Raw genomic sequence first — 21,920 nt, forward strand, 5'->3', positions numbered from 1 at the left:
GGGCATGGTAGTATTTGAAATTTCCATACATAATTTTGGTATTTAATTTTTAAAAGTATTATATTACTATTATAATATGCGATATAATAGTGGTATAAACTGCATACATTCTATCCTCCACAGATCTTATTATATGGAAATATACTGGGTTTATTGTTGTTGATTATTTTAATTTGATATGACTCAGTATTTTGATATTTTATTTTAATATATTGCGATATAGTAATCGGTAATTATAATTTTTTCAACTTCGATAATATATACTCATATAATAAAATATTATTATTTTAAGATTTCAAAAACACATCTCAATTATTTCATAAATACACATTACATATGAAGAAATATTCAAAAAAAAAAAAAATACAAATAACTCCCTTTGTTAGTCAGTTACATAAAAAAATATTACAATCAAGATAGAGTAACGAAAGTTTCAATGTCTAAATATTTTTATAATAATACTAAGTAGTATATTTCGGTATGATAATTCGTTATATACCATACAATGCCCACTCCTACCTATAATGTTTGTTATATTCACCTTTTAACTCTATAATATTTTTTACATCCATCTTCCATCTTCAAAATATTCTTTATTTAACAACCTTAATATTAGATAATAATAAAAATAAATCGTTAATGATATATCAATTTCTCATTAATCCATAATTAATTAATTTAAAGATTAAAAATCCACACCCATCTCATTCTTTGCTTAACTCGCCTTATTTTTTAACCACATATTATGTTAAAATAATAAACTGAACTCCACAAAACAAGAGCTGAAAATAATGAAATCAAATTGCTACAAACTTAAGTCAATCGCAAATTCTAATATTACTGCAGAGATAATTACTGCAGGTATGAATGAAGTAGCTATGAAATTGAGGGAATAGATTTTTAATTTCGATTAGACAGTATCTTTAGTTTAGTCATTGTTATTGGCATAGCTAGTGCGGCTATGAACAAACAGCAACAGAAACATCGAAAATACTGAGAGAATAGAACCCTCAAGATAATTGGGGTGGATCGGGTAATAGGTTAATGAATGGGATGGATGTGGAGTTTTAATTTTTTTTAAAATTAATTAAATAAGAATCAATAAAAAGTTGACACATCATTAATAATTCTTTTTATTTAATATTGAAGTTGCGAAATAAAGGACATTTTAGAACACAAAGGTAAAGGTGAATGTTAAGAGCATTACAGAGTCAAAAGGTGAATAAAAAACATTTTATACCATTTCTAATAGATGAGAAGCCCTTTTCTGCAAAAGAATATATGCAAGTATTAATTAAAATGACAGGGGCACTTTGAAAAATTTAATGCACTTTAAGGGCAATTTCGATTGGTGATACAAAATGAATCTTTTCATTTTTTTCAAGTAAGAAAAGGGAAAAGACATCATTTTCATCCTAAACTATACCCGAAAAGTTGAAGATTAATTTAAACTACTCGAGTGATCTATCATATACCTATACTATATAAAAGTGAATTTATTTACTCCTAGCGATACTCATGCTCAGATGCTTTGCTTAGACTCAAAAAAGGTGTGTTCAACCTTTTAAATTTTTTTAAAAAGGTAGAAAATATTTTAAAATTATTAAATAATCGATCCAACAGATATAATCTCTAAAAATCTCCATTTAAGTCTATCTGGGGTTCCCAATTGAAGAACCCTAATTCTCAAATTATAAATTCGTCATCGAAAATTGAAATTCAAACTCGTTTTTTTTTTGAAGAATTAATAAGTAAATTCTTTTACTCGCTTGATTTTTTACATATTGTGAGAAAGTATTTTTTTTCTTTCCTCAAGTTTTTCTTCAAATTGAGATTAATTTTTTCACGATTAAGCAGTCGTATTATTTTTGTTAATTAAGTTACTTTAATGGCTAAGATAAGCTTGAGTAGACTTTGTAAGCAAGAAGAAAATCATGAATTGGAAGAGGTTCGATGCAAACATGGACATCTTTTTGCCTTTGATGACTTCATGGACCTCGAGAAATTCGGGTAAAGGATACTGGAGTTGTTACTATGGGGTAAGTAATTTTTTATTCAAATAGTGATCTTGACTAGTCTATACGAATTTAATTATTGTCAGTTTAGAATGCTAAATTATGCTATTTCTAGCTTTGGAAGGATGATTATATTGATTCAAGTTCCAAATTTGTTATTTCTAAACTATTGAAAAGAATTGGGGAGCTTGATGAAAGAGTTGAATCTTCTATAAAATGTGCAATTTATGAACAAAAAATAATTGATGACAAAACTACTAAGATAAATAAATTTGTGGAGAGCAAATAGACATGAACAAAATAAAATTTCAAATGAATAGTTCTAAAGACGATTTGAAAAAGATGAAGACAAATGAAAAGAACTGAGATATTAAGTTGGCCTAAGTTCAAGAAAAGGGAGAAATAACTTTGAAATACTTTTATTTGTGTATGTATTTCAGGTGTTAGTGTTCTATTTCAATTTATGTACTTAATAGGAGATCCAAGAAGGCTGCTATAAACTGTTAATGTAGTTAATTTTATTATGTTATAAGGGACTAAAATTGTTAGCTTTGTAATTAATCTTAACAGTTTTGTGTAATGAAATGGTAAGATTTTCTTGGCTTGAATTTTAAGAATTTTTGTGGTGCATAAACGACACATTTTGTATACAATATCACAAAATTAAAGTACAACCAATCAATTATTTGCACCAAACCCTAATAAATGCAGTCACAATTGCATAAACACAATCAAATATTTCAACACCAAATACTAAATAAAATAGATAGCTACAGCTGCATAATCATTAACCAAAAGTAAATGCATTTACATTTGTTGCTAAATACATTTACAAAAAATAACAATTGTAAAAAGTATTGCAGTTATAACTATCAAAATATTGTCATGAAATGCAGTCAAAGTTACCAAATCATAACCAATAAATAGTTTAAAAAGCATTCGCATTTATCAAAATCATAATCAATAAGTTATTTTAAAAATAGACATAGCTATCAATATTAGTGAACTATCAAAATATTATTTTAAATACAGTCATAACTGTCAAATTTATACCAAACTAATATGATATATCAACAACTTATATGTTGTGATTGAGCATTAGAGCTTTCTTGACTCGAGTGTGTCCTCTTGGACCTTGTCTTTATTTATTTTTTTCCTCTTATTTCTTGTAATTGCCTAGAGGTCATATCTTTTTTTCATCTCCATTTCACACTAATTTTTTATGTATATTCAAGATTCTTAGGCATAACTGTCAAAGACTTAACACTTCTAAATATCTTAGTAGGCATTTTGGACTGCTTAAATAAGTGTTAATATTTATAGAAATTGTAGTGAATAAAATTTAAATATTAAACTTATATAAGAAATTGTACATTCACTTTGTGTGTGAAGTAATCTCATTTAAATCATTCTTGATCTATTCATGCTAACACCATAAAAGAAAAGAAAGAAAGATATTAGGTAGAAGGTATGCATAACTAGTTTACAACATATACATTAAACAAAATATCTTTTTTTGTAAAACTTTTTGATCTACCCCTTCCTTTTCAGTTATAGCAATATTGCATCTTTGTTTCACACCTTCTCTTTCAATAGCAGGTGTTGCAGCAGATGATGAACTTGGACTTGCATCAGTTGATGAATTTGGATCAGGATTTGCATTAGTGTCAGCAATAGGTGCACCTTTTGGACATTTTTGCTATTGTGATCCTTATTATGACAAGTGTTACATGACATCTCAATCCCTCTCTTGAATAATTTTTTAATTTTATTTTTATTTCAAGCCTACCTGACATCTTCCTAACAAGAGAATGGCATAACACAGATGTTTTATTATTCTGGCCATATTTTCATATTCAAAATTAATTGAATGAAGTAATTTTATGTATTCATGTAAGTTTTTCTATTATACCAGTGAGAGATATACTTAATTGATTTTAATTTTTTATGGTGAAAAATAATTATCACGGAGAATAGAGTATATCCCTTAACATTCATGCTTTACAACTATAATATTATCTGAGAGATCAGCAATATTATCAAACACCTCATATGCTGTAACAGATTTTCATTCAATGTTGCACTTCATAAACGTTGTTGTACTATCATTTAGTACTCTCATAGTCATTGAAGAAATATCACGGATTTAAGTTTCACAAAAAATTTTCATCTGTCCTACTCTTTTCATTATTGCACCCTTATATCTTCTAATATTGTAATTATTGTCTTGTACCTTACTCTTAATATTCAGGTATTGGAATATTCTATCATGTTATTGTCAACAATATCACACCTTGTGGCAAAGATGAAGTAAACCTTGCTTTATATTTTTAAATTGTAATACATCAACTTATCAATTGTCTTCTCACCACCCAACATCTTCGTAGCTAATGTTGTCCTCCAACTCGGCCTCAAAGTTAAACCTTGCACACCTTCAAAGATATTTTTTCTTCTCAATACCTTTACATTTAGAATTTTTGATCAGTTTGCAAGGACATACCTAACATACATTTTATGTTTAACATTTGATAAATATTCAGTTACAACAATTTTCAATACTTAAAAGAAACAAAGAAACAATTAACATATCATATAATTTGAAAAATATACGGTTGTATAAAGTGAATAAAAAATAATTAAAGTCTTATCTTTGCATGTCTATTATCATTGTCAAATCTGCCTCATCTCTCAGGTAAAGTTTTTTTTTACGATCCTGATAAATCAATTCTAAGTGAACTTTTTTTCAATCTCAAGCACTACCTATGTGAGTGACAACATTTGATTGTTTTATCTTTACACACACAAAAATCAGTAACTGTCCTTTTAACACTCTTTTTAAAAAACAACCATTCATACTATGCACTTCCTATAACCAAGTAGCACTTCTTAATTGGATCAAAACATATATAAAAACCTTGAAATATTTTTCAACCACATTCAAATATTTCATCATGAAACTTCACTACACATGTACTACCTGAATTTGATCTTAACAACTCATTTCTATAATCTAAAATTCTTTTAAATTCAAGATTATAATTACTCATCGATTCTGCAATCACCTTATTCTTGACTCTCATACGCATTGTTCTTCCAATATGTAGATTCAATTCCTTCTTGATAAGTACTTGAAACTTAATTATAATGTTAATTGTTCCTTTATCCTCTCATTGTAGTGGCTGGCTAAAAACTTGATATGACAAATTTTATTTTTGTTGGTAGTATCATACTTGTGAACTGAATTGTAGATCGTCACAACAAATTTCATCATCCTAGAATCAAAGCTAGCATAAATAAGTCATGGACAACCAGTTATACACTTAACCTTTATTCTTGTAGGCTTATACATTTTTTAAGTGTAACATGTTCAAAAACAACATATTTAGTAATAAAAACTCTAAATTTATTAATACTCTAAAAAACAAGTCCTAATTCTCATACAACTTTCTGACAATTTGAATCATATATAACTCTATTAACTTTTTTTCGTCTTCTAGCCTTATCTCTTTGTTCAACCTGTTCAACCTCTCCTTCTTAATCAGTTACATCTTTTGAATTAGTTTTAAAGCGGATAGCTTGATCTGATAGGTAAAGGGGTTTATCACCAGCTAACTTACCTTTCAAACTATTTCTAGCACCATCTATAGATTCATCATAGCTAGTATTTGACAACCCTTTCTTTCAGTTTCTACCTTAACATATTTAGAAATTACTGATCTCTCTCTCTCCTCTTTCTTTCTTTCTTTTATTTTCCTTTTTTCTTAAGGCCTCTTAAATCTTCATTCATATATTCATCTTTATCACTCTTAATCTCTACACCTTTCACAATTAATTCTATATCTGAATTTACTACAGATTCAGCCATATTAATCTTACTCTTAATTTATGAAGATTCATTAGTAGTAGGAGGGACATGAATAGTAGAAAGTCTAGTAAGAGCAATAGTAGGAGAAGAGACATGAACAAGAGGAGGATTAGTAGGAGCAGCAATAGGAGGCATAGTAGGAACAATAATAAGAGAAGAGACACGAGTAGTATGGGAAGATACATGAGCATTAAGAGGAGGGATAAGAGAAGAAGAAAGATAAATAATAAAAGGAATATGAGCAGTAAATTGGACAAAAGGAGAGGTAGTTGAATTTGCAGAAGGTTGGATAATAGGAGAGATATCTTCACTATTTTTAGATGTCCTATCAACAGTCTCAATGTCTTGACAATTGTATTTATCAAAAGATACACCAATTTTTCCCTTCACATTTCTCTCCATATGACTTACATATTACAATAAAGGTAGGGCCAATAGAGGGTCAACAACTATGTGATACATAAAAGCTTTCAAAAGGTCTTCATTACACAAATACTGTGAAATATCATTAGGTCTTGGTCGGATCGAATTTCTATTAAAATAGAATTCTTAGACAGTCTCACATATAGTAAGCATTGTCCAGGATCATATCCTAAATACTTCACATAATTTTTAAATTCAAAATAAGACAACCAATCTACATCAACATCTAAAAATTCAGTAATTTATCCCCAATATATGTTTTTTTTCATTCACTTTTTCATTTCTTTTACCCTTATTAAGAACCCTACCATGATAAACTCTCAAAGTGATAATTTTAAAACTCATTTTAAATACCTGAAAGCATTGATCAAGAAAACATAGTAAAATAAGATCCTTGACATAGATCGAAACAATATCATACACCACACGAATAAAAATACAGTATTATGCAATAATTATACGTGTCACAACTTATTCTATTCCATATTGAACCATATATACAAACTTTAATACAATATTTTCTTAAAAAATACAGACAGGAAATAGAAATTTACTCAAATCACAAGAAAAATTCAAATTATTCAATAATTATAAGTGTCACAACTTATTTTATTACATATTGAAGCATATACATAAACTTTAACAAATTAATTTTGAAGATAAATTAAAGAAAACTAAATATCCTAGCTCAAATAGTAAGAAAAAAATAAAAATTTGAAATTTAGCAATAGAAACAGGGATGAGCTAACCTTTTAAATGAAAATCCAAGCTTAAATTAGTAACTTAGCTTGTAACCCCTAACTTTGAAATCGACTGAACTAAACTTGTAACATTTGAATTTGACATTACCCTAGCTTTAAATTAGGAACAAAGAGATATGAATTTTGATTGTGAATAATGAAAAACTAAGAAAATTAGTTCTTCATCTCTTTCATCGAGTAGACTTGATGAGTTTAATTTTGCTTCTTCGAGTTCAACTTGGCAAATTGGATTTTGTATTTTGTGGTGTTTCGATTGATATTCTATTGGGTTGGGTTGGGTTAGGGTGAAATATTTTGGATTAGGTTGGGTAAGGTTAGGGTGACATATTTTGGATTAGGTTGGGTAAGGTTAGGGTGACATATTTTGAGTTTTGGTCGGGTTAAAATAAAATTTAGAAAGATATAATTATTGATAATATATTATAATAAAATAATTTTTATTATATGCATGGCATCATAAGAGCACGAGTGTACTCCACTACACTCATTAAACTTAGGCATGGGTGTTGCTGGGAGTAAATAAATTCAATTCTACGTAGTATAGGTGTGTAATAGGTCACTTCAATAGTTTAAGTGTGTATTCGACTTTTCAGGTGTAGTTTAGGGTGAAAATGATGTCTTTTCCCAGAAGAAAATGATTTTAAGAGCAAAAGGGACATAATGTCTCTCCTACTCTCATTATTTTCTCACAGCTTAAAACCTAATTCATGACTACTCCGACCGCTAGCCACCCGTGCTCTGCAACTGGTTAACCTCCCTATATAGTATTAAACTCACACTTTTGTGGCCTATCTCACTCTAAAGCTCTATATACAACCATCCAATAAATTAATCCTAATCCTATATTGACATCGATGATTTTACCACCTTCTGTCATGAAATATGCCAATTTTTTTTACTTTTATATTATTTAACTCCCCAATAAGTTTTAAATTAGATATATCCAATTTCCATTAAGAAAGTTTTGTTGATGGAGTTCTAAAGGTTAAATAAATTGATTAAAGTCACGCATGAATACCATATTGAATTTACAATATGCACTAATTAGTAAACTCTCTTATAGATTGCTTGAACTCGAAAATCTAAGAAAACAAATTCCAAAATAATGTGGGACTGAAGGTGACTGTCATAGAATGGATTTCTTTAGAAATAGACATATGCCAATATGATTCGTATTGCTGAAAAATTTCATTAATATGATATCTAGGAATGCTTATTTTATTAAAGCCACTAATGGCTTATCTTACCAGATAAGACTTTTGGTTTTATGATGTTAATTAAAGGCTAGTAAAGAGACTACACAACCAATAACTTGGATCCCTTTCCCTAACTTACTGCCTACTTATTTTGTTAAGGAATTTCTTTTTACCCTGGTGTCAATAGTAAGAAATTTCCTCCACCTAGATATGGCTACTATTAATAAAATTAGATCTAGTTGTGTCAAGGTAAAGGTTCACATAGACTTACTGTTAGATTTCCCAAAAGCCGTCACTATAGAGATTGAGAATGAAAAGGTTGAAATATGAGAAAGTGAATATCCAATATGATGTATTGTCAAAGTATGGTAAGAATGCAAAGTATAAGGATATAATGAAGAGGAATGTATATTAGTACATCCAAAATTGAGGAAGGCGGTTAAGAACACTAAGAGCAAAGATACATACATGGCCAATCAACCAAAGAAGAGATATCCTCCAAGAACATATTCTAATGATAAATTATAGGTAATAAAAGACCCTAAACAATTGAATTCCACTAAAGATAACAGGATATTCACATAGAGAACAATCCTGCCAAATTTATCAATAGAAAGTCCATCAACAACAATAATTACATAGAGAACTCAGCTTAGACCAATAATAAATTTTATGCTTTTATTGAAGAAGAAATCACTTCATACAATTATAGTAAGGAAAATAAATTTAGGAAAAAAAGTTACTGATAGCAACCAGACACTGCATATGTTGGAAGTTTCAATTCTCGAGGATAAAAGATCATATAGGTGTAATAAAAATAGTAAGTAACAATAATAAAAATTTACCATCAAAGAAGACAACTTTAGTGAAATCATAGAGGTTCTGAAAAGGGAAGCCCGCACAAGAAGTTAAACTTTAAGACTAATACAACAACACTGAGAAACGTTCAATCAATTTAACGAAAAACTAGGTGAAAGAGGAAATTAATAAGGTAAAAAAAACTTGTTACACCACCAAATACTTCCAAGAAACATAGTAACATAGTAGAAGGAGAAACAAACATAGAAGAAGAGAAGACAGATAACAAAAAAAGAAGAAGAAGAAGAAAAAGAAAAGGTGGAGAAGAAGGAGAAACATCAGAAGCAAAATGAGAAGAAGAAGAAAATAAAAAGGATATAATAATAATAATAATAATAATAATAATAATAATAATAATAATAATAATAGTAGTAGTAGTAGTAGTAGAAGGGAAATGGGGAGGGAAAGAAAGATGCGGAGAAAGAGAAGAAGGAGGGGGAGGAGGAGAAGGAGAAAAAGAAGAAGAAGAATCATAGGCCCTCTCTTCAACTCATAAGGTACTGTCTAAATCGACAATCTTTTTACCACTGTATCTTTATGGTTACTACCTAGGCTTGATCCTTCTAAAGCATTTGCATACTCTAAGTTATCTTAACTAGTAATTCTTTGTCAATATAATATCATAAAGTCTATACAAACTCACTATTGACTTAATGTATATATGACCCTATTTAATACCTCCAGCCAAACACTATTCCCACTCTACCGCTACCACACTTCCAGACTCATAATTTTATCTCTAGAATTATTTTTCTACTATGACTTATAATATACCAAATCACAATCACTTTAGCAGCAACCACTTTGAAAGAATTTACTCTAAATGCATAATTCTTCCTTCTTAAGGGTTATCTGTAATAAGGTTTTAAGAAGGAATCTGGGAGTAGGCCTATGCATGAATTGATTTGAATCAATTTTAGGTATCATTGAATTGAAATTTGAAATTTTAATCTGTTCGAATCCTTATCCTAACTCGATTTACTCTAGGTCCAATTCAGTTCATTTTTAATTTTAATTCATTGATTTGTTTGCTTTTAAAATTTTAACAAGTAACTATTTTTTTGAAATTTTAGAGCAAATATAATAAGAAATACAAAATCTTAAAATTAGGCCTTAAATTACCTAAGTAACATTGCATGAAAAGTGTAAAGCGGGGTTAAAATCTAACCATAGTAGTTCAAAAATCAAAAGTACTACGTGTGAAAAAGAGGCATGAGGTGAGATATTAGGTATGTACTTCATAAATATATAAATATTAACGAGAGATGTAGCTTTTAGGTTTTTAAATTTAAATACTCCAACTATAGGCCTAGGCTGTTTTATGTTTTAGATTTTTGATTAATTAGTAAATACTAAATTAGTATTATACTTATGTGTATAAATGTTAATTTTTTGAATCAATTTGAATTATAAACACACCCAACCATCTTTAATTCAAAAAATTAAATTGTTCTAAGAGTAAATTGATAAATCGATTCAAATTGTTAAATCCTAATCGAGTTATCCAAATTGCCTCGAATCGATTCAAATATTTGAATTGAGTCGATATGTGCACTACCCTATCTGGGAGCACGTCTTATTTTGGACTCGATGAACGATTCACATAAACAAGAGCAGATTCTTTTGAATCACTAAACTTAAACACACTGATGGACTCCTCTCAAGCTTTTGTGCAGTTATATAACTCTCTATAGGGTCTATTTGAGAAAATTTCATTAGTAAAATTTAAGTTTGATTATTTCCACTATCTTAAAAATGAGGCATACTATGTGAAAATGGAGCAATGCTCGGATCTACATATATTTCATAAAGGATAACTCTATTGCATGATCTAAAGTATGAAAGAATGAAAATATTTTCCAAAGATTATGTAACCTCTCAAAAAAATATATAGACTTCTGTATACCGTTTTGCAAGACTGATACATGAATAAAATACGAAATCAAAAACTAAACTACGATACACATACAAAAGCTAAAGATAGATAAAGAAGCAATAAGATAGACACAATGCAAGGAATTGAAAGCAAATAAAGGGTGTATGAAACCCTAAACCCTCAATCAATTAAATCGAACAAAGCCCCTAAATCTTATGTAGGTCTCAAAGGAATCGATTCCTAAACAACCCACGTTTCTAAACAAAAGATCAACACAAGAAAATCCACGCTTGCCTCACACTCTCATAAGTGTTCAAGTTCATAATTCAACATGAACTACTTACTAAAATGAAAAGAAATCCTATTTATAGTCTAGGCTAGATTATTACATTATATGGCCCCAAAAATAACCCATTTAGGAAAGACAAACACATAGAAGCCCATTAGGCAATTGCTTGAGTATATGGGGCGCACATGGGGCACATCCCAAGAGTATAATGGGCTGTTTTGACCAGCTCTAGCGGATCTAGAGTGGGTTGGGCGCACCTCCAAAGCAGATGGGGCGCATCTCCTCTTTCAGGGGCTTTCTAGCCTCGTTTGGTCTTCCATTGGCCTCTCTAACGTCCCTTGAGTCTATTTGGTCATCATAATCATCCAATGGACACCTTTTGATAGACCTCAAGAAGTCTTCAAGTGTCATTTGACTTGTAAGCATCCTTTCTAGCAACCCAGAGGCCATTTGGCTTGTATCATCCTCCTCTTCTTGAAAATGATTCGACCTCAAATCCAAACCTTGCAACACCAAAGGAAGGACAAAAAAACACAATATCCTCATAGCATGAGGGTTAGAATTAGCACATTCAATCATACCATCATGCCAAGGTTGCACATGCTTAAGATATAACCAAGCATCAAAATGATCAACAAAGGGTGTATAACCCCACAAAGTAAGAACTACTTGGTCATTCCAGAGATTTAGACAAAGAGGTATCCTAGAGGAACCATGGTAATCATTGAATCACTCATGAAGGCTCACATGGATTTCAAGTCTCAATAAGCTCATAACCCCACTATAACACTCATCTTTGTTGGAGACCCTTTCCTTACACAGCTTTGGCCTTTCAAGTAGATTAAAAATCTCCAAGAAATTTTTTTTTTCATAGGGATGAGTTCCAACACCCTCAACCATGGTTGTATTGTCTTCTTGCCCAAGAACCAAGTGGTGTGGAGAAGAACCTCCATATTTTAAATGATCACGGGGATCAAATGGGTAGAGTATCCATGGACGTAGGTTTAGGAAACACTTTTCCCCTAAGATTATCACTAATAAAATTATTTGTACCCTCTATACTAGCATGTTCATCAATAAAGAAAATTAGAGGACCATTCCCATTCAATCGACCAATAATCTCAACATCACCATTCACTTGAGGTCCTTTAAACACATTACAAACATTCCCAAGTAATGGGCTAGGTTCACACAAAAGTTGGTCCTTATGACTTCCACAATACAATGTACTATCACTTATCTCAATGGCTTCAACACTAGGTGGACACAAATCACTCTTACTAGAAGAGTCAATTTTGTCATCATAAGGATCAACTAGTGTTTCCATGCTTTCAAGTTGTAAATTATCATCATGAAGTAAGGACACCTTAGGCTCACTTAAAGATAAACTATCTCTCACACTTAGTTGGCTACTAGCCTCATTTACTAGAGTGCAAGAGTTAGTTTGACTACCTTGAAGTTTATTTGGAGTATGTCCACTCAATGAAGCTTGGGAATTTTGTGGATTGGATAGGATGGAGTTAGGGGAGTGTAGGCGATCTATTATTTTATCCACCTTTTGATAAGAATTCAAGATGAAGATTTGAATCTTTCTCAAGAATACTCTAGAGCACCAAAACTTCAAAATGCTCTAACTCTTGAACCAATGATCACAATACATTGAAATTTCCATGAGAGTGAACTTTCCATGCTTTCCATTCTTTGATTCACATCTTGTTTCACACTCATTATGACCACCATTAAAGTTTCCATGTTTATCTGTCCCGAAGCTCTTGGGCTACCTTCTCCTGATGCCATGGTACCTATATAAAAGAAATACTAAATCAAAACAAAAGCAAAAAACATGTTGAAGGTTAAGAAATCAACCTCACAATCTCTCAAATTTTCCACCTTTAGTTCATCTCTCAATTGGCATCACAAGTGTTAATAGCTCATTTGTACTCCTATGAGATTGCTTGGTGTCAATTGTGGTTTGAGGTCAGAATAGATCCTTGTTTGAAATGACTCAAAGAAAATATGAATAGCCCACTTTTCTTCTTTATTTTTGAATCAAACACCACCTTTTGATAAGAATTCAAGATGAAGATTTGAATCTTTCTCAAGAACACTCTAGAACACCAAAACTTCAAAATGCTCTAACTCTTGAACCAATTATCGAAATGCGATGAAATTTTGACCCGAGGCTCTTTTCAACCTTATAAATACATTCCACACGTCATTTTGTCCAAATTTACAACCAATTTTTTCAGATTTTTATTTCTCTTCACTTTCTTTAAGTTAAAGCTCTCAACAATAGATCTTACTCAAATGGACTCCGGTTAAGCTCAAATTTGAACCCTAGACCTAGACTCATATAGTGTTAGAGAACACAAATCTAACACTATAAACACAAGAAAAACACAAAATCAAAAACTAAAATTTAAACCTAGGACTAAAATGTGAATAGTACTTTTTTGGGGATTTTCAATTTTTGACTTTTTTTTTGTTGATTTTTGAGATAGCAAAATCCAAGACTAGAATTGTGGGTATGATTCTAAGCTCGGATTTGATACCAAATGATACACAAAAAAATATGAAATTAAAAACTAAGCTACGATGCACATACCAAAGCTAAAGATATATAGAGAAGCAATAAGATAGACACAATGCAAGGAATTGAAAGCAAATAAAAGGTGTATCAAACCCTAAACCATCAATAAATTAAGCCAAAAAAGCACCTAAATCTTACGTAGACCTTAAAGGAATCGATTCCCAAGCAACCCACGTTTCTAAACAAAAGATCAACACAAGCGAATCCACGCTTGCCTCACACTCTTACAAGTGTTCAAATTCATAATTCAACATAAACTACTTACTAAAGTGAAAAGAAATCCTATTTATAGTCTAGTCTAGGTTATTACATCATATGGGCCCAAAAGTGACCTATTTAGGAAAGACAAACACATAGAAGCCCATTAGGCACCTGCTTGAGCATATGGGGAACACATGGGGCATATCCCAAGGGTATAATGGGATATTTTGATCCTCTCTAGTGGATCTAGAGCAGGTTGGGTGCACCTCCAAAGTAGATGGGGAACATCTCCTCTTCCGGGGGCTTTCTAACCCCGTTTGGTCATCTATTGGCCTCTCTAACGTCCCTTGAGTCTTTTTGTCATCATAATCATCCAAGGGAAACCTTTCAATAGCTATCAATAAGTCTTCAAGTATCATTTAACCGGTAAGCATCCTCTCTAGCAACTCGGAGGCCATTTGGCTTGTATTAAAGACTCCACTAGACACAACTTTATAAATATCCCAAGACACTTGAACTCTATGATGTGATATCAAGTCTACATACTAATGTAATACAATGCTTAAAACTAAGGTAACCCTGAGCTAACCCTTGATATTGACACAATTCATGAGTAACTGAATGGAAATATATAAAATTGAAGAAAAACCACTTTGCAGAAACAAGATTATAAGATAACTTACTCAATACATCACTAGTTAAATTTTAACAACAACTATAGTATGAAAAAGGTATAGAAACTAAATACATCAATCTTGACCGACTATCTATGAAAACTATATTGAAATTATAGTATGAACTTTATTTCATTATTTACCATATATAAAACATGTATGAGAGTATATATATATATATATATATATATATATATTTATAATATAACAGCATTCAACATACGAATCAATACGTGTAACTTTATATCTCATCCTTCTTAAGATCGCCATCATATCTACACTAGCATGGTACCCAACCCATATCACACTCGTACTGGTGTGGTACCCGACCCATATCATAATAATCATATTTGTAACGGCATGGTACCCGACCCATAATCATAATATATCAATAGTGTGAAAATAAAATACAATGCAGTCATTAATCACAAGTCACGCTAGAAGGCAATTATTGATGTTCAAATCACAAACAAGTATAAATCCATAACCCACATGTATATATATATGTATATATATATGTATATATATATACATACCCCTCAACCATCATGTGATGTACGTCTTTTTGGGATGTAGTAGTTTCAGTTCATGTTAACATACTCTTTCTTTCTCGTTATCCTCTATTCTTAGTTAATTTCTCATATCGGGGTTTTATCCCTGTTTCACATTACTCTTTATGCACACTCACCAATCTCGGGGTCTTGTTATGCTACTTTTTAGCCCCCCCAAATATCAAATTTTATATTTTAGTTACTCCTCTTTAGTGGAAATTCAATTATTAAGATGTTAGAATTAACCGAGTTTATTTAACTCCCTATTTTTGTTATTTCATGTTATCAAATTCAACTCTTCACTGTATTCAAGCTCGGGAAGGTATTAAACTATGTACATTTATTCTACCTTTTCATTCATCCACCATCACAATTAACATATCATAGTAATATACAGTCATACCATCGTATTTAATCTAATAGAATTTTCAAAGATGTCCAACCATCCAACTCTATGCCCGAAGGCCTAATGCATGATACTCTCAATATTACTATTGAGTGGAGTGAGTTGTTCTATGTGCTAGATATATTTCAATGTCTGGTTTCCTCTGGATATGTCTCAAAACTACTCTCATGAATTTTGACCTTTGAAATCTCATGGTTGGAGAGGTTTGGTTTTTCAGAGTATTTTTGGAGGAAGGGGCAACTTAGGAATATAAAGAGAAAAAGAGTTTTAAAAATCCCTCGACTGACACATTACTTGTTACCACTATAGAGGTTATTCGACTGCTACAATGACCGCCAGTAGTTCTGCCCAGCCCTTTGGGGGCCTCTTGGACCAATTGGCTTAGTCCTCAATTTTCTCCCCAATTCAATTACTTTCCTAATCCATTTTGAGCCTATTATTTATTATAAATTATTTTTGGTGCATTTTCTCTTATAATGATGGTTTAAGTCGTTACATTAGATATTAATTTATCCATCATTTATCCTGAAAGGATCCTAAGGGTGAGGGCTAGATAAGTACATGAATGTCTGATAGACTTTAAGTGTGATAAGTCATCAGGAGAATTACTTAACATATGCTAGCATCAATATATGCCCATGCACCATTATTAGGTGACCATTATAATACTGTTTGATTTAGGCCCATCAATTATTTTTTTCCCTAAGTCGATATACATAATTAATTTATAAGGATAATTTTCAATTATGATTACCTCAACGCATGAAGTTGGGACAAAATTTATTTTAGAGAAATTTTACTGTAAGAGCGACTCATGATACTTTTATGGGCGAAACTTCGTTTCCCTCCATCTCACTCTACTCTCTTTACAAAACTTCTTCCCAAAAATGAATTCAAGATAATTTCTTCATCTTTGCTACTTACTCCACGTATTTTTTATTGTAAATTTTTAAAATAACGTTAGAATAGGGAATACTCGAGTAAGTTTGGGTGAAACTTGATGAACTTGATTATTGGTGGTGTTTTTTTGTACAATAGTTGTCATGTTAATTTTTCTTACATTTTTAATGCTCCTACAATGTTCTGGACATAAGATTAACATAGTTCATAGTAGATTTCAGCCGTGGGAGGGGTAGAAGATGAAGGGTCATCTTCTCCAATGATTTCTTTTAATTTGGGTTTGATTTCAGGTGTTTCACGCCCCTATTTTAGTGTCAAAAGGTTCCTTTGCACTTTCCCAAGCTTGATATAACACCTCAAAAAATCCAAGCCTAGACTAGACCATGCTTCAAGTCCATATAGGGTAAATCACTATGTTTTAATAGAATAAGAGTGGATTTGGCCATTTACCAAGGCCACAAAGACCCCCTAGCACTTAACCAAGCCAAAACCTTCCTTACATATCAATTCCTAAAGAAGTGATCAGCTTTAAACGACCATAACTTCTAGATTTAGATGCATTTTTGAGTCCCAGACCCACCCATAAAGTGATAGGTATTTTAATTACCTTTCTAAATAATCTAGTTTTTCCTTAATTTGACATCAGAGTAGAAAGTTATGGCCCTTTTCAATAAAGCACTGCTATGTAGTGAGATACCACGAGACTAACCATGATCGTGGTTACATTGTACGATCATGAAATGGTCTCATCTGATTGAGATATCCCCAACTTCTAAAAGTGTATAAAGTGTAACCTCATGACATGAGAGGGAACCATGACCGTGCTTTAAAACTACTATCCCAGATTCGATCATGAGTCCCACAGATGCCCTTGATGTAGCCAACAAATATATAAACCAAGGTATGACTATAGATTAATTCCAAGATTATACCAAGGCTCATCTGATAATGTTCCAAGATTTCACATCCATCTCCAACCACGAGCTCAACCCACAATCGTTAGTTATTCTTACAATCGTGGGAAGGTCTTGCACGTTTCTCCTCGTGATTTTTGCTTATGAAATTTTAAGGGGTGAATCAATCTTTTCCCACTCTCTTAGTATTAAAATTCTCATTTTGGGAATTTTAAGGGTCATTAGTGGTTTTAATAAAACCCTAATCTCTCATTACTTAGGATTTTATTTGACACTTAACTTCAAAAGAGAAAAAGAGGAAATTTCCTTTCTCTAAGGCTTATTTGTGTTCACCTTCCTCAAGCATCCAACCATAAGGAATTCTTGTGATTTCTCATCTCCAGGTATGCGATATTTCATTAATTGGTTTGTTATATCCTGGGTTTTGGCCCTAGAAATTTTTGCTTTAAAACCATTCTCTGGACCCAATATAACTTATGGATACGAGCCGTGTGCTGGGATACGAGTGGTATGGTCCTATTATAAGCTGACCAGTGTTAGTTGGTGGGATGGTTTTAATTACTGGAATGGCCACGACTTAAGGGTATAATTCTTGGATACGAGTCGTATCAAGGACTAGTATAGTGGGCAAAATTTGATCCTCTTGGTAACTCATTCTGCCAGGGATACGAATCATGGGTACAATTCATATGCTGAGGTTATGACTTGTTTGGATGAGTAGTATACTGGATAGTGTCTGATCCAAGGTTAAGGCCTGAGTACGACTGGTGGGAACTAATCGTAAGGAAGGGTACGACTCGTAAGAGGGTCAGTCGTATCCCTGTGATGGAATTTGAAGGGACTTAAGTGAGGGTATTCTAGATATTTTCCTACTTACCCTAACTATGACCCATGACTTCTAATGCACTTAGAAGGTTATTTACCCTATTATTCTATTCATTAGCACATAGAAAACAATTCCTAAACATTTAAGTATTCTCTTAAGAGCTTTTGGGGCAAGAGAGCTAGGGTTTCAACTTGGGGATTGCTTCGGTGATTTTCTTCCATCATCCTTCTTGGTTTAAGGCATGTGTCTCTTCCCTACTTACTATTTCTAAAAATGCATAAATTTTATGGTTGTTTTTATGCTTTTAATATTGCATGGGTTATGGTTTTCCACTAATAATTGGGGGTTTTGGTGTAAATGGTTTGGTTATGGTTTCCTATGGTTTAATAGTTCTTTTATATATATTGATGGTGGTTTTGGGAAATTGGATTACATGGTAATGGTTTAATGGTCTTTGGAATTGGTTTTAGTTATATTATGCCCCCAAAGTGTTTAGTAAAATGCTTCTAAAGATATGTTCATTGCATTAATTTCTTTAAATGAAACTCTTGCTTGTTATCAGCTTATGCCTGAAACTATAAATGGTTTACAAAGGTTAAAGACTTATTGGGTTTTCTTTTGGAGTACATGGAAGTCTCCTAAGAGGTTAATATGGTAAACGTAAAGGGCACTTGAGAGTCCCCTTAACCCAAGTAGTTTGGCTATGGATAAATCTTGTAAGTAAGGTTGGTATGATGATACCACTAATAAATGGCCTTGGTCAATAAATGGTAATTGAATTTGTTTGGATATGGTTTTAATTTGGGCATTAATGACGGGATGTGTAATTGAGCCATGAAAGGTAGAGGTTTTGGGGAAACCAAAATTGAAAACTCATATTTACTGATATGAGGGGTCTTTGATGGCTACGTGTGAGTGTCACATTTTATATTAGAGGGATGTATAAGTTATCCCATAGGATATTTCCTAGTCATGAGGCTACACATAGTGGGACTCTTTCTACAGGGGGAGCTAAACCCATACGCCTTATGGTTATGTTTATATGGCAAGGTTACACAACCCAGGTAAAAGGTTTTAAGTGCATTCTAAACACAGATTCCCTTTCCCGGTACTTATATATATAGTTGTATGCATAATAGATTGTTTTACTTAGTTGTTTAAATGGCATTACTTTATCCTTATCTTGAGATACATGCTAGTGGTCACTTACTAACCCATCTACTGGTGGCTGTATACCCACGCTATGCAGGAATCGACAGTTTGAATCCTCCTACATAGTGATTGACTCGGGGATAGCATTTATATTAAAGTGGTATACTTCCATCTTTCCGGAAGGCTCTATTTCATGATATGGATACTCTTATGCATTTTGTTTTTATTTTGGACAATGGTTTTGGCCATGGTTGGGGGCATGTCCCAATTGAATAATTGTATTTTTTTGGATAGAGGCTTTGTGGTACTTTTGGGGGTTGGTATGGGAGGGATCAGTATTGGTGTTGGCCTCAGCATTAGAATAAGCTGGGAGGTTAGCATTATCAAACATAATTTCTTACTGTTCTATCATATTATAGTTTGGAATTATTATTATATTATAATTTGATATTCTCTTTGGTATGGGATGGATGATTGGGTTTGGTACGGTTAGACTGGGTTGGTTCGGTCATGGTCGTGATCCTATCCCAAAGTCTTGATATGAACAATAACACTATCTTATTATATGTTTGAAATTCAGCTTATCTGAGGCTATAATAGGTGGTTGGGTTAGGTTAAGGGGATGTTCTCCAGTCCTAGCTGGACTTGGGATACCCATTACTTCTAGGCCCTGGTTTGGGTCATGATAAGTTGGTATCAGAGCTTTAGGTTCATGGTCAACTGGGAAGTCCACAAAGTCATGTCGAGTAGATTCTCTTTTAGGGGTGTGTAGCGTGCCACACTCATAAGAGAGAGGATACAAGACATTTAGGAATGCTTCACTTTCTTTAAATTCTCAGTCCTGGAATCCTCTCTAATCCTTGGTTATTTGTCTTCCAGATCATGCCTCCTAGATCTGGAACACAATGGTATTCTTCTGCCTCATCTGGGGATAATGCTAAAGGGGTACCTCCTATGCCTGGAGTACATCTTCGATCTTACGGTCCTATTCCTGTTTGTGCTAAAGTTCTTTCTATTCCCCCTACTGCTCCTTAGGTCCCTCAGGGTAACATAACAAATGCAGAGTTTTGTCAGTCTATCCATGTTATTGCTCAGACGGTCACTGCTCAGGTTGAGCGGGGTATGACTAGTGTTTTTTCTATTAAAGACAAAAAGGTTGGTCAATTTATGAAGATGGGTCCTCTTACTTTTACAGGAGTAAAGATGGAGGAAGACTCATAGGGCTTCTTAGATGAACTAGAAAAGATATTTCGGGTTATGCAGGCTTCTAATATGGAGGGTGTTAGCTTTACAGCTAATTAACTCAAAGATGTTGCTTATTAGTGGTATGAGGTGTGGGACAGAGATAAGAGTGATATAGAAGAGGAAGGGTTGTGGGATGCCTTTTCTAATGCCTTCATGAATCATTTCTTTCCTCAAGAGTTGAAGGAAGCTAAGATGGAGGAGTTTGTGAACCTTAAGTAAGAGAGGATGTTTGTAAGAGAATATACCTTAAAGTTTCATTATTTGTCAAGGTATGCTCCTGATTTGGTGGCTGATATAAGGTTGAGAATGATAAAGTTCGCTTCTGGGCTGATAGAGATTTGATTTTGGAGAGAAAGACTGCTTTGTTCCTTAGGGATATGGACATTTCTATGTTGACTTTTCATATGCAGTAGGTTGAGAATGAGAAAAGAAAATAGGCTGAATATAAAGATAGGATGGGAAAGTAAGGTAGATTTTCTGATCAGGGAGGTGCGCAGTCTCAGGGTGGTAGAGATGGTGACAAATAGCAAAAAAAAGTGGGAGAGTTCTGGTTCCTTTTCAGCTGCCAGTACTTTTTACCCACAGCAATCGGGCGACAAGTGTCACCAAGGTAGCGTAATTCTTGAGCTCAGGTTGCCCAATCTTAGGTGAGCGAAGATCTGGTAGAAATAATAAAAAATTATCCAGGTTTGTTGGCTAGCCTAGTGATAGGAGACTATCTAGCTTGGTTCAAAGAGCACTTATTCTATTTTTTCATGCCCTGCTTATCGGTTCTATGGTCGTCCTTATTAAGGATTTTATGAGAAAGGTAAAGATAAATGCTTTAAGTGTGGTTAGGTATGCTATTGACTCAAGGATTGTCCAGTTAATAAGGTCGCTATAGAGGCAAATAAGATTTCGGTGGCTTCACCTTTTACTCATACAACTAGGTGGTATGGCATCTTCTGTTGTTACTGATCCTGGTTCTATTATTAGTTGGAACAGGTTGTATGCTTTGGCATCCCGATAGGAATCTGAGAGATTACCTGATGTTGTTACTAGTACGTTACAGCTCTTTTCCTATGACATATATTGTTTGCTTGGTTTGGGCTCAACTCTTTCTTATGTGACTCCTTATATAGCTGTGTCTTTTGGTTTTGATTTGAAAACTATTTTGTATCTTTTTTCTATTTTTACCC

This window comes from Capsicum annuum, chromosome 5, assembly GCF_002878395.1.
Source record: "Capsicum annuum cultivar UCD-10X-F1 chromosome 5, UCD10Xv1.1, whole genome shotgun sequence".
Classification (NCBI taxonomy): Eukaryota; Viridiplantae; Streptophyta; class Magnoliopsida; order Solanales; family Solanaceae; genus Capsicum; species Capsicum annuum.